The 14,589-nt window shown below is 34.5% G+C and overlaps 1 non-coding gene across 1 annotated transcript; it reads left to right on the top strand.

Annotated features, from left to right (window-relative positions):
• The first annotated feature begins 12,085 nt into the window (after positions 1–12,085).
• TRNAA-CGC (transfer RNA alanine (anticodon CGC)) lies at positions 12,086–12,158 on the top strand. Its single transcript has one exon. It is a non-coding gene; the product is annotated as a tRNA-Ala (tRNA).
• The last annotated feature ends 2,431 nt before the right edge of the window (positions 12,159–14,589 follow it).

The following is a 14,589-nucleotide window of genomic DNA, read 5'->3' as shown; positions in this document are numbered from 1 at the left end:
AATGTGATGATATAACATGTGTTCAGGAAAGGAAACACTCTAGTTGGTTATTTAACTAACCTAGCTTTTATTTTTGCAGGTATATCCATTTTCTCAACATTTTCTGAATTGCCTAGTGCAGGGAGGAAAATTCTTAATATGAACACGACACATGTCCCAAATCTTAGAATAAAGAATGCTAGGAACGTAGGAAATAACGATGTACAAGTCTGACATTGTAACTCAAGTATTGACAATGCTTCCAATGGTGTTAGTCTTTGGCTCATTCCATTGAAGAATTGTCAGTAAATGAGAAGCAAAGGTCAAAGTACAATCATTAAACATCTTCATTTGACACCTTAAATTAATAGATATTTTTTATCCCTTATCGTGGCTAAATTAGTTGTTTCAAGTATTTATCATTCTTTTGATGGTAAATATCCAAACAGCTGCCACGCCTCGAACTTGGGCCTGGACGTAACACGGCACCCGGTGCCTGACTGCATGTGACCGAGCGAACCAACTGGCTGGCTGAATCAACATGTGATATAAAAAACATAACTGAATGCGGAAACAACTAAACACATGCTGATATACTAAAGACCTGACTGAAATCATAATGCGGAAATACTTAAACAATCTGAAATATCTGAACGTAGCCAACATGGCTTAAAACAAAACAACTGAACAACAGCCAACAAGGCTAACATAATAAATATCTGACTGTCTGAACTGTGTCTATGAAGCCTCTAAAAATACTGAATAATAGAGTTGTCTATAAACTGAAATAATTAGATAGCTGACAACGCCCCGAAGGAATTTGGGGCTCACCAGTAGCTGATACGTGCACTCCTAAATAGCTGAGTCATCAACTTGTATATCGTTGCCTGCATCGCGAGATGCATGCCCCCAAGCAATAAAAAGGGACATCAGCATATTTGAATTGTACTGGTATATAAAGCAACTGAAGCAATAAAATACTGAAACTAATAACTGTAACTGTAATAGCAAGGAAGTAGAGATATGAATACTCACTGCTCTGTATCTGAATCATCTGTATTATCTGTGTTTGTATATGTGGGGCCTCGGCCCAATAATAAATGCACGCTATGGCCTCGACCTAGTAGTGCGTCAGTCAATGGCCTCGGCCATGTATACGTATACACAAGACTGTGTTGTGCCCTCGGGCAAAATCACATATGTATAATTATGGTTAATTAATAAGGACTGAGACCATAACAACAATGAACAATGCTGAACTGAAATAAACACGCTGGACTGAATTGAAAACACTGACTGTTTCTGAGCATACTGAATTTCTAGACTGAGACTCCTGTGGTAACATTACATAAGTCTATAAAGATTGCGTACTGAGTTCATGATATTCAAAGTGACAACCATGAACGAATTCTGTAACTGCAACCCTAGAAGATAATAGCTCTACAACATATCATGAAACTAGGGCTAAATTGTACTTTGAGTCAAATTACTGACAAGTATGAAGAATGAGGCGTAGGGAGAATCATGAACATTCCCTAACGTAGATAGTTAGCCTCACATACCTTAATTCCAGCCTTTGAGCATAATACAATGTTCGTCAACCCTTTCAACTTTGATTTATATCAATACAAGTCAAAGGGATTCTATATTAGCAATAATATTCATGCTTTGGTCATCTAAGCATTTTATCAAACACTTAGTGGGCATAAAGCTCCACAATCTCCATTAATGGTGTTTCTTCACCCAATTCACATTCTATTACTTCTAGGTGATTCTACAATCTCAATTAGGTGTAATTAACATCATTCTCCATCACCCATATCATTATAACAATCTCAAGTCAACAATCCAAAACCCTACTATAGTTCATGTAATTCTCTTTACTAAACCCATTTACTATTCTCCCAAGAACTCATCAATTCACTATTATGAATGATTAGAGTGTAGAAGCATTACCTTTTTGATGTTCAATCCTCTTGAATACGAGGTCTAGGGTTTCCACGCCCAACAATAATGTTCCACTCACAACTCTATTGATTAGAAGGGTTTACTCAAGTTAGAAAGAGATTAGGGACTTGAATTCAACCTAGAATCATGATAAAACTTACCTTGTAAGGTTCTTTAGGCTTGGAACTTGTTCCCTCTGACTTTAGGGTGATTTTTCGTAACTAGGGGTGTTAGGGAAATAAACTCCAAGCTTAAATATAACTTAAAACGCGAAATCCCGACTTTTGACCTGAAACCCGACCTGTTACGCGATGCACGTGCATCGCGCGATATTCTGCATCTCAATACTCAAGAGTTTCGCGATCGGGCCGCGATGCGGGTCCATCGCACGAGCCTCACGCGCTTCGAGAAGCGACGGGTGTCGGTTTCGTATAGTGTTCGGTAAAATGGACATAACTTCTTGTACACAGCTCTGTTTGGGCTCCATAATATACCGTTGGAACGCTATTTCAAAGGGATACAATTTTCATGTTTTAAGTTTCCTCAAATTCCCAACGGATTTGCACGAAATTTGACTAGAAGGCAGACGTATCGAAAACTTAGCCGATTCTATAGAATTTTAAGTGTCTTACTATTAGCCATATTGAGACGATCATATATCCTTGCTCCGATCTCTCATTGGACTGGTCCTTATATCGTTAGAAAGGTATTTCTACGTACTACAACTTTCATTAAGGGTACTTTCCCAAATTTCCAAATAATCAAGGAGTTATCGCTGCCCGAAGTAGGCTTATCAACCATTTTCGCAAAACATTCAAACCTTCAGTTTTTTCAGTAAAACTCTAATGAGATGAGTCTAAACTTAGTTCCAAGATACGAGGTGTTACAACAGCCTTATACACCAGACTATGGTAAGATTTTATGATTCAGATAATCAGATTCATGATAGAAAAATTGAGATGCAACGAGATAACATTCAAATAAATTCCATCAACACATAGAGATAATTAAATCAGAGAAGGTGGACTGACATCAACATCGAAACCCTAAATCGACCATGCAAGGATTCAAGAAAAGAGGGTGAAAATAATTTAGAGCTACTCTACACCGATTCACAACTGCAAGACCAGATTAACGGAAATCTAAGCTATTGGAAGAGGGTTTTACCTTGAAAGGATAGATCTGATTTATTTGAGAATCAACTCCTTGGATATGGATAAATGGTGTCTGGTGAGAGCTCAGGGGTGCAAAAACTAGATTCCATATCGGAGAAATCAATATCTTGACCTGGTGGTGAAGCTGTAGAACGACGAAGCTTCGACGAGCTCCTCGGTTGGGCTTTCCTAATTTTGAATTTCTTATTGTTATAGCTTGGTTTTGTTAGCTTCATTTGTTTTTGCTTTTGTTGCTTTGGTTTTATGTCTTGAATTAATGTGTTTTTTGGCTTTCTATTATTTTAATAAAATACCCCCACCAAGTCCTACTTAGTGATTTCCAAAAGAAAAGATATATACACATAATTTTTTTCGAAGCTAAATGGTGCACGTGTATTCTTATCTTTCCACGTGGGTCCGCCTCTGAATACATATTATTAACTAATTAGTCTCTCTTTGGAATAAATATTTGACGGAGAAATAACTTTTAGAATGCGTACAATAAAACTACATGTTTAAAGGAAAGAGATTGTAGCCTTGTAGGTAGCATTAGGTAAGAGATGCATAATTGCATATCTTATTTGTAAGTGCATTAGCTATATATTTAAGACGTACATCGCCTTATCTAATATGACTTATCATCTTTCATCTCGCTAACCTTTAATTCCAAAAAGCATATCTTTCATTTATTTTATTGACAGAAAGGTGACAAAATATACTTTTTGATCTATACCATTGTTTCATTATTGATCATAAATTCATTAATGAACCTATATCTTCATATTTGTAAATTATTAACATAATTTTCCATGATTACGAATTTACAGGTGATACATAATTTATGGAGCTTCTCATAAATTTCATTTACATGTGATACACGGTGTACTTATTAAAAAAGAGGTACACGTGCAAAACGCGTGCACAATTTATTTTTTTTATTTTTAAAAAGAATACTTATTAACAATGGGGCACACGTGCACAACCTTATACAACATACGAGGGTAAGATTTTCTAACTCTATTAATCAGATGCATGATGGAGAAAGTGAGGTGCAGTGAGATGACATTCAAATCAATTCCATCAACATGAATAGATAAGTATATCAGAGAAGGTGGACAAACATCAACATCGAAAACCCAAATCGAGCATGCAGGGATTCGAGGAAAGGGGGTAAACATATTCTCATGCTACTCTACACTGATTCACAACTGTAAGACCAGATTAGCAGAAATCTAAGCGATTTGAAGAGGGTTTTACCTAGAAGGGATAGATCTGATATATCTGAGAATCAACTCCTTGGATATGGACAAATGGCGCTTGGTGAGAGCTCGGAGGTGTGGAAAATTGATTCCATATCGGAGAAATCAGTATCTTGAACTGGTGGTGAAGTTGTAGAACGGCGAAGCTCCGACGGGCTCCTCAGTCTGGCTTTCCTAATTTTGGATTTCTTATTGTTATATTTTGGTTTTGTCGGCTTCATTTGTATTTGTTTTTGTTGCTTTGGTTTTATGTCTCGAACTAGTGTGCTTTTTGGCTTTCTATTATTTTAATAAAATACCCCCATTAAGTCAATTAGTGGTTCCAAAAAAAATATATACATACATATACATATACATAATTTTTTTCGAAACTAACTGGTGCACGTGCATCCTTATCCTTCCATGTGGGTCTGCCTCTAAATACATATTCTTAACTAATTAGCCTCGTTAACTAACTAGTCTCTCTTTGGAACAAAGATTTGATGGAGAAATAGCGTTTAGAATATGTACAGTAAAACTGCATGTTTAAAGGAAAGAGATAGTAAGTTGACCAATAGCATTAGGTAAGAGATGCATATCTTATATGTAAGTGCATTCGCTATTCAATTATATCCTAAATCCCGCTTAAAGTTTGATTTTAAAGTGCTATCTGTTATAAAACTATATAATTGGAAATAAACAAGAGAAGCAAACTAATAACTTTGTAGAAAGGAGAGAGAGATTGTATTCACTTCTTGTTGATATCTATTACAAATTGAGAACTTAACCATCTATTTATAGAGATGGTAAATCTCTTGATGAAGTCATCAATGACAACACCAAGAGTTAAAATCAAACTTGTGTTGCTTCATTTCTTCATTTCATACATGCCACCAAATGTACATGTACCTTACTTCATTTTCTTCATTTCATACATGCCTCCAAATGTACATGTACCTATTCTTTTTAGGACATGTGGAAAATCTAGACTCTATGGACATTCATATGTATATTTTATAACACTCCCCCTTGGATGTCCATTGATAGATAATATGCCTCGTTAAAACCTTACTAGAAAAAAACCCAGTGGGAAAAATTCTAGTGAAGGAAAAAGAGTACATATTTCTAATAATATACATTTTGGTTGCCTCATTAAAAACCTTACAAGAAAAACCCAGTGGGACAAAACCTTGTATGGAAAAAAAGAGTACAACGTGTATTAACTCCCCTGATGAGAACTTCAGTCCAAGTATTTGAGTCTTCACATTCCAATCTTGTGCACCATCTTCTCAAAAGTTGCGGTTGGTAGAGACTTGGTGAACAAATCAGCTATATCATCACTTGAACAAATCTGTTGCATGTTGATATCACTATTCTTTTGGAGCTCGTGTGTGAAGAACAACTTTGGTGAAATGTGCTTTGTCCTATCTCCTTTTATGAATCCTCCTTTCAATTGGACAATACATGTTGCATCATCTTCATATAAGATTGTGGGTATTTTATCACATTTCAAACCACACTTTTCTCGAATGAGATGTATCATTGACCTCAGCCACACAACTTCACGGCTCGCTTCATGAATAGCTATTATCTCAGCATGATTTGATGAGGTAGCCACAATAGACCGCTTAGTAAATCGCCAAGATATGGCAGCGCCCCCACAAATGAATACATAGCCTGTTTGAGATCTAGCTTTCTGTGGGTCAGATAAATACCCTGCATCGGCATAACCAACAAGATCGGGACTGCAGTTAAAATAAGCCCAAATCGATAGTCCCCTTTAGATACCTCAATATGTGTTTAATTCCGTTCCAGTGTCTCCTTGTAGGAGAACAACTATCTCTCGCTAACACATTAACTGAAAATGCTATTTCAGGCCTTGTGGTATTGGCAAGATACATTAGTGCACCAATTGCACTAAGATATGGTACTTCTGGACCAAGAATTTTCTCATTCTTTTCTTGAGGTCGGAACGGATCTTTATTCGCATCAAGTGATCGAACAACCATCGGAGTACTTAATGGATGTGCTTCATCCATATAAAATCATTTCAACACTTTCTCTGTATAGGCAGATTGATGGACAAAAATGCCATTTGTCAAATGTTCAATTTGCAAACCAAGGCATAATTTTGTCTTTCCAAGATCTTTCATCTCAAATTCCTTCTTTAAATAATCAATTGCCTTTTTGAACTCTGCAGGAGTTCCAATAAGGTTTATGTCGTCAACATATATAGCAAGTACAACAAACTCCGATCTTACTTTCTTTATAAAAACACATGGGCAAATTGCATCATTTGTATAGCCTTCCTTTAACAAATATTCACTAAGGCGGTTATACCACATGCGCCCGGATTGCTTCAAACCATTAATAGATGACGTGCCTCGTTAAAACCTTATTAGGAAAAAACCCCGTGGGAAAAAGTCCTAATGAAGGAAAAAGAGTACACATATCTAGTAATACGCTTTGAGAGCTGCCTCATTAAAAACCTTGCCAGGAAAACCCAAATGGGACAAAACCTTGGTCAAGGGAAAAAGAGTACAGTGCGTATTTGCTCCCCCTGATTAAAGCATCACATAATTCTTGACGATGATGTAACAAATCTTGTATACCAACTTATCATATCTTGAGATTGACAGAGCTTTTATCAGATCTGTCAAATGACCATTTGACGAACTGGTTGATGATCTGCACCTTCCTTTCTCAGATAGAGTTGCATCATCGCCGTATAATATTGTTGCAATCAGGACAAGTACATCATGACTTGCTTCATAATCTGTTGTTGTCTTTCTATGTTTTGACTGTCATGACAACAATCCTTCATGGAAATAGATAACACATCTGGATTGAATTCTTATATCGATCAGATGAATGCCCTGTATGTCCAAAACACTTGACAGTATTGGTTAGGACAAATATATTCATGTCAGGGCTTTCATTTGCAATATGCAGTTGATCTATTTCAATAACTCCATGTTGGAGTAAATTATATCATGTCTGTAGTTATAGCAAGATATATAAATGCATCAACTGCACAAATATATGGTACTTCAGGACCATTTCAATTTTCTCATTTCAGCAGATATAATCAAGTGCTTTTGGAAACTCTTCAAGAGCTCCAATAATATTCAAGTCATCAACTTGCATAATAATATGAAAGGTTCTGATTATCATATAGAGACAAGGGTAAACATGATCTTATTGGTACCCTTCGTCAATAAATATTCATTAAGGCGATTTCAGTACATCAGCCTTGATTCATTTAATCCATTTAAGGATTTATAAACAAGTTTTCCTAGAATTTGTATATGCTTCAGGCATTTTGAATCCTTCAGAAATTTTCATATAAATTTTGTCAAGTAATTCATATAGGATGTGAAAACATCTATTTATATTTAAATGATGTGACATCTTCTGGTGTCTGGACAGCAGGTCAAATAAGCTTTATGCTTACCAAGATGCGTCATTTCACTTGATAATAATTTCTAAGTCAGCATGCTTTAATAGACGTAGAATTTAGATCCTCACAATCTTTTACAATATTGCGTTATATTGTATCAAAATATTGTCGACAAGATATCATGTTGTATCGGTTCGCAATTCGACATAACTTACTGAGATCTCATCACTTCATTATTTTCAGGTACCTGAACCTCGCATAAGGTTTCATGAAGTGTTATGTCGTCGGCTCTTCAAGAGCACTTTGCCTCCTTATTATGATCATTTGCTCCTCCTTTTTTTTTTCAAGGATTATTATATTTGGAACCGATTGGTCTACCATGCTCCATGCATGTTGTAGACTCTGTCCTTCAGGGACATTATGAGCATTTTGCAGATGAAATATGAAATAGTTGGGTCAGCAAATGCTTCCAGCATTTGACTTAAATTATCTGAGGATCATACTGATGATAATTCACAACATATTTCTTAGTTGTTATTCTCTCCCCCTTATTTTAGTGACATATGTCCCCATTTTCTTTGGGAAAATCCATCTGTGTGCATCATGATATATCCATTAATCATGTACCACACATCAAATGCTAAAAGATGGAAATATCTAGTTCCTGACCCTGAACCAAATATGAGGGGGGAATTTATCAAAATTTATTGATTTGAAGCATACAAGTGCTGTTGTATGCAATATATCATATCTCAGACTAACATCTGAAACTCTGTTCTCATAAGCAATGGTTTAACTGTATTATGGAGGCATCTAATGCCAAACCAACTTAGATATAAACCAGCATTATCAAGATGATTGTCTTGATTACATATTCTGAAAATTGTGCTTCCAACTCAATCATTTTGAGCAAGCAACTTCGTAAATGTCAAACTGCCAGTTGACAATAAACATACATGTGACCGTCTCATAGATGCATCTATTTAAGACATCACATTATAGGTGAAGGGGCCCACATTCACCTTTTATATTTTTCAAAATTTTGGGGATTCAGTCCCAACATTAGCTGGTGTAATCAACTTATCATGAGAACAAGCAACACAAACAAATTCTTAAAGAATCTTCTAGTTCTTCAATATGTTTTTAATACTCAATTAGCACATCAGATTTAAATCAGGATGATCAAAATGGTCTTGTCAACTAATAAAATTATCTGTACCCGTAAACTTCAAGTTTACTATGACGAGTGCTATTTCTTTTAATAAACTTCTGGTTTAGTATTGCATGAAATTGTATATCAATAAACTTCTGGTTTATCGTGGTATGTGATCTCATCATGCTCGGGTAACATTGCACTTGTGTATTTCTTACCCATAGTAACTTGAAGATATTTAATATTCCGATCATTTGTAGTCTCAATATGATAACCATTTTTATTGTTAGTAAACTTCAGGTCTACTACAGTGTTCCGATCGTACCAATTACGATCTACGATGAATGGTATTATCATATATAACATCTTTAAGAGACTTCAATTTATTTATCATAATCAGATATTATTTGGACATTGCTAGTGTCATGATACTTGTAAATAAATAATTATCTCTTCTGGAGATGGATCATGATATTTTCACAATCAAATGCACGTTTATATTTATAGGATTTACTACATATTATCACATTCACTTCAGGGAATGGATCTATATTTATAGCTTATATCAAAAGTTCTCATTCTTCAAAAATGGAACACAATCATCTGAACGTGCAGGCCTTAAGCATATCAAATTGTGATAGCTTAAAATTTCTTTTAAGATATTGCTACTTCAGGAGCAAATCGAGATATGCATATAATGTAGAGATTTTTCTCTAACATATTTTCAATATAAATCACAATATGGAGGCCTATATATGAATCATCACTTCCAGTGATCATGATCCATAAATATAAATAAATTTAGTGATACTTTAGACTTGTGAAGTATGAATGTCACTTCTGGGATCATTCTAAAAACAAGTACCAAATTAATCACGATATACGCATATATAAACATAGCATGTAATGTTAGAAGTGAATTAAAAATATTAAACCAACAATAATAAGCAAAAAGGCTCAAATCACTTTACCTGTGATGAAAACTGTTTTTATTATAAGATACAAGTATAACTTACTAGATACCCAAACCTCATGAAGAATTGCAAACAATACTTGATTACATACACCGTCGTGAACCGTTTCCCGGATGATTTATAATTGCAACCCCTTAAATAACAAAAAACTTCTGCATAAGTATATTATTTTAGATGGATAGGACAATACCTTGATTTTCAGTAAGGCATGGATGACACAAAGACGGTAGTACCGATATGGGCTGAACTCAAATAAAAGATTAGAGACTCGTGCTGATAACGTGTTATAAAATTATATAATTGGAAATAAACAAGAGAAGCAAACTAATAACTTTGTAGAAAGGAGAGAGAGATTGTATTCACTTCTTGTTGATATCTATTACAAATTGAGAACTTAACCATCTATTTATAGAGATGGTAAATCTCTTGATGAAGTCATCAATGACAACACCAAGAGTTAAAATCAAACTTGTGTTGCTTCATTTCTTAATTTCATACATGTCACCAAATGTACATGTACCTTACTTCATTTTCTTCATTTCATACATGCCTCCAAATGTACATGTACCTATTCTTTTTAGGACATGTGAAAAATCTAGACTCTATGGACATTCATATGTATATTTTATAACACTATCTCTTATTTACTTGAATTTTTTTTCTCATTTTCCTTGAACGAATTAACATGTGATACATAATTACTGAAGCTTCTCATAAATTTCATTTGCGTGTGATACATGTGTACTTATTTAAAAAACGGGTACACGTGCAAAACGAAAATAATTTTTTAAAAATATACTTATTAACAATGGGGCACACATGCACAAAAACTAGTGTCATTAAGAAGCTTTTGTGCACGTGTGCGGTGTGCCCCATTGTTAAATAGTATATTTTAAAAAATATATTTTTGTGCACATGTTTGTACGTGTATCCATTTTTTAATAATTACATTTTAAATCAAAATAAGATCAATCAAAACGAAATAAGTAGTTGATCATAACCTTAACTGTTTAATGTAAAACCATTTCTTCATAACTTTAATCTCTAGCTATAAAATTATCTTATAGGAAAATTGTTTCACAATAATTAAAAAATATATCCTGCATTTAAAACCGTTTGCTTCTATATTTTTCTATTCTTTGGTAATTTTCATTGTTTTCATTTTCATAATTGCATTGATTTGTTTGCCCGTATCTGACCTTTCTTATGTTTTTTTTTTAGCCGAGGGTCTTCCAGAAACAGCCTCTCTACCTAAGGTGGGGGTAAGGTCTGCGTACACTCTACCCTCCCAGACCCCTCGTTATGGGATTCACTGGGTATGTTGTTGTTGTTGAATTCACTTAGACTAGTAATGTAGTCCAAGTTAACCCAACCTTTGATATGAATTTAGTTTAGACGACATCAATTTTAATTTTTAAACCGAAGATCACTCATCTAAATTATCTAATTTTATTACCAAAAAGAAAACTTACCTAAGATTGATTGAGTTGGACGGATTATGGACACTTATACTTTATACTTATCTATTTTCTTAAAGGGAAAGAATGAACCGGGGGGGGGGGGGGGGGGGGGGGGCAGAGGGCGTATCATTTGGCCTTATTAAATTTGAGGAATTCAATAAGGGTCATTCGCCACAAATGCCCGTATTTCAGGGTGGTATGCTCTTTAATTTTTGCCCTTCAGCATTTTTCACGCTGTATAACTTTAGATTTTGCTCGACATAGTTTAAATTATATCACACAAGTTAAAAAATTTTAAACTCCACATCAAACTAATTAAAAACAGGACTTATGCAGATCGAACTTGATTCCTACCGAATTTATGACAAGCGAAGCAAAAGTTCAGTAGATAAATGTTACAGAACTTATGTCGAGCAAATCATGTATGAATATTTTCATTAAATGAGTAGCAGAGACAAAAATTTAAAACCACATATATGAAGCGCAAAAATTAAAAACCAGGGCGTCTAAAGGTCAATCCATGCAAAAACTTTATTCGATATAAGTTGCAGTCAGGCTAGACTCCTTTTTGCCTTTTGCACTTGAGGAACAATCTCCATCTAGCCCGAGAAAATCTATTTTCTTAATTCACTCAAATAGTTGAATAAAGTCTCAATAGAGATATGTGAAGAAAAAAAAAACATATATAGTCAAGCCTAGTTCTTAATTCTAAAAGGATGTTATGAGATATAAGACCAATTAGTGTATATTAGTATGTCTTAAATATATGAAGGCCGTCGAGGGGGTGTAGCTCATATGGTAGAGCGCTCGCTTCGCATGCGAGAGGCACGGGGTTCGATTCCCCGCACCTCCATTTAATAACTTTTTTCCCTTTGTCATATCATTCATATCCAGGTGCATTTGTTGTTATTTGCTAAAAATTATATTAGGCAAGTTCTTGTTTTATTGTTAAGCAAAGTTTATCCTTTTGTGTTACTGCCTTTCCACTTTCTTCTTTTGAGAAAAAAACAATGTATTTTTGATCGATTGCCACGTTAAGAATATATAGTTTAAGCAATTAACACACAAGTGGGCAAATATTAAATGCATGTGATACTATGCAAAGATACTACTCTATGAGATATTACTTTTTTGTTAGTCCACTTCAGGAAATAAATGTATTATATTTAGAAATATTTAACTTTAAGTTTTTCGTTTGCCTATTAATAAAAAGTTTTTATAGTTACAGAAATATTATTTCATACTTTTAAAAAAAGTAGAAATTTTTTGTTTGTTGGTTTAGTTATGACTTTATCTTTATCCACTTCCTCTATCTAATAAGAGAAAAAAAGTTATTTTAGTTCGAGTGGGTAATAAAAAACAAACTGTAAATGAACAGAGTCGGGTTATGACTCATTACTTAGGGTAAACCGATACGATCTTGACCCAGATAAGCTTCGAATAAGTAAGGTCGTACTTCGTTCACTGAGCGTAATCTATTTTAACCAATCTAGGTTTTAAATTAACTTTCCCATTTGATAAGCCTAATTTATCTCTAATCCTTTTATTGAGAAAATTATTGTATATAGATTCACCATTCAACTACCCGTCAAACTCAATTTAAAATTAATTAAGACCGACTATATTTTTATATGTAGATCACCCCCACCATATAAAGAGCGGGGTTGTACTTTAGGTTCTGAGGGAGTTGAGATACTTTGGATGTTTTCGAGTTCTGTTTCATGATAAAAGTTGCAAGGGAAGAACTTCGAAAGTAGGTGTTTCAAATTGGCAGATTTGACTGATTTTTTACTAGTCAAACCGCGTTGGGTCAATAAACGGGCTGATAATGTTATTTGAGCTGAGTCACGGTAGACTAATCATGGATGTAACCTAACCCGGCAAACCCTTATCAAACTTTGTGTCATTTGTATGCAAGTTAAAAAAAATTGAAACTTAGTCTTTTTTTTTTTGTGCGGATTGCCCTTCATTTGGGGTGGTCTTTAATTTTTGCCCTTCAAATTGCTAATCTTTAATTTTTACCCCTCACCTAACACCCCGAGGTTGTGGGTTCGAACCCCAGCTCAGGTAAAAAAAAAAAATCGCCAAGCAGACTTTGCAAAATTCTGCTGCCTTAAGGCAGAATTTGCATGGGCAGAAATTCTACCTATGCCATGTAAATTCTGCCTGAAGGGCAAAATTTAAAACCATCATTTTGAGGGGTAAAAATTAAAGACCCCCCCCCCCCCCCCCCCCTCCAGCGAAGGGTAATCCTGCAAATTGCCCAAACTTAGTTAATAGTAGTGTCACCAAAATTACTAGTTATTTAGAGTACTCGGGCTTTCAAATTTGGAGAAACGGAACTCAGGCTACTTCGTCTGGCCCATATCTATCATAAAGCCCTTTAGTGTGAATTGGGTCATAAGCTCCTTACTTCTTAAAAATTAAAGTTACATATTCAAGAATAACAAGAAGTTTAATAACTTATAATTTTCAATGTTGAAAATATGTAGAAACTGTTGTCCAAGTACAATTTGTTTGATCCAATAAATAAAAGTTGTATTAGATATATAAAATAGGAATGTGAACGTAACTAGTGACTGATCTGAGGACAAAGTGCACAAATAGCCGTTATTATGACCTTTATTTAAAAAATAACCGGAATTTACAAACAAAATTACAACAGAACCCAACGAAGGTCTAAATTTAAGTTTTGTTGGAACCCAACTTTAAACCCTAAAAGTCTGAATTTAGGTTTCATAAAACTTCAGACTTTTGGGTATAAGTTTTGGCATAAACCAACTCAGAATGAAGAATAAGAAGACGACCTTCGGGTATGAAGTTAGGCTTTAGAAGAGTCCAACATCAAACTCGTCTGAAATTGAAAATGGTTTATATAGGGGTGTTACAAATGGCTACCTGATGTCAATTTTACCTTATATAATGATCCATATACGGCGCAATGACACAATGTCATATGGTCCATTAACCAGTTTCATAAGAAAATCAAGACGCAAGGGTACTTACTCTGAGAGGTAAGTATAATTGTAGTTGCAAGAATTTAAAAGGTACTACTTTAATAGCAATGGTATTTGAGGATTGCCAACAAGACCAAGAAGCCTAAAATGCAAATCTGCTCACACTAGATTTATGTCCAACTCAAACACCGCATATACTCCTGATATTTATTACTACTAATAGCGTAAATACTCTTTAGAAATATTACTTAAATTCTTAACTCTTTTAAAAACCTTATTATTAAAATGTCTTTTTGGTAACACTATAAACATAATCATTAACAAAAC

This window comes from Lycium barbarum, chromosome 10 (genome assembly GCF_019175385.1).
Source record: "Lycium barbarum isolate Lr01 chromosome 10, ASM1917538v2, whole genome shotgun sequence".
Taxonomy (NCBI): Eukaryota; Viridiplantae; Streptophyta; class Magnoliopsida; order Solanales; family Solanaceae; genus Lycium; species Lycium barbarum.
The sequence above is the reverse complement of the archived record's forward strand: the minus strand, read 5'-3'. Positions and strand labels throughout refer to the sequence as shown.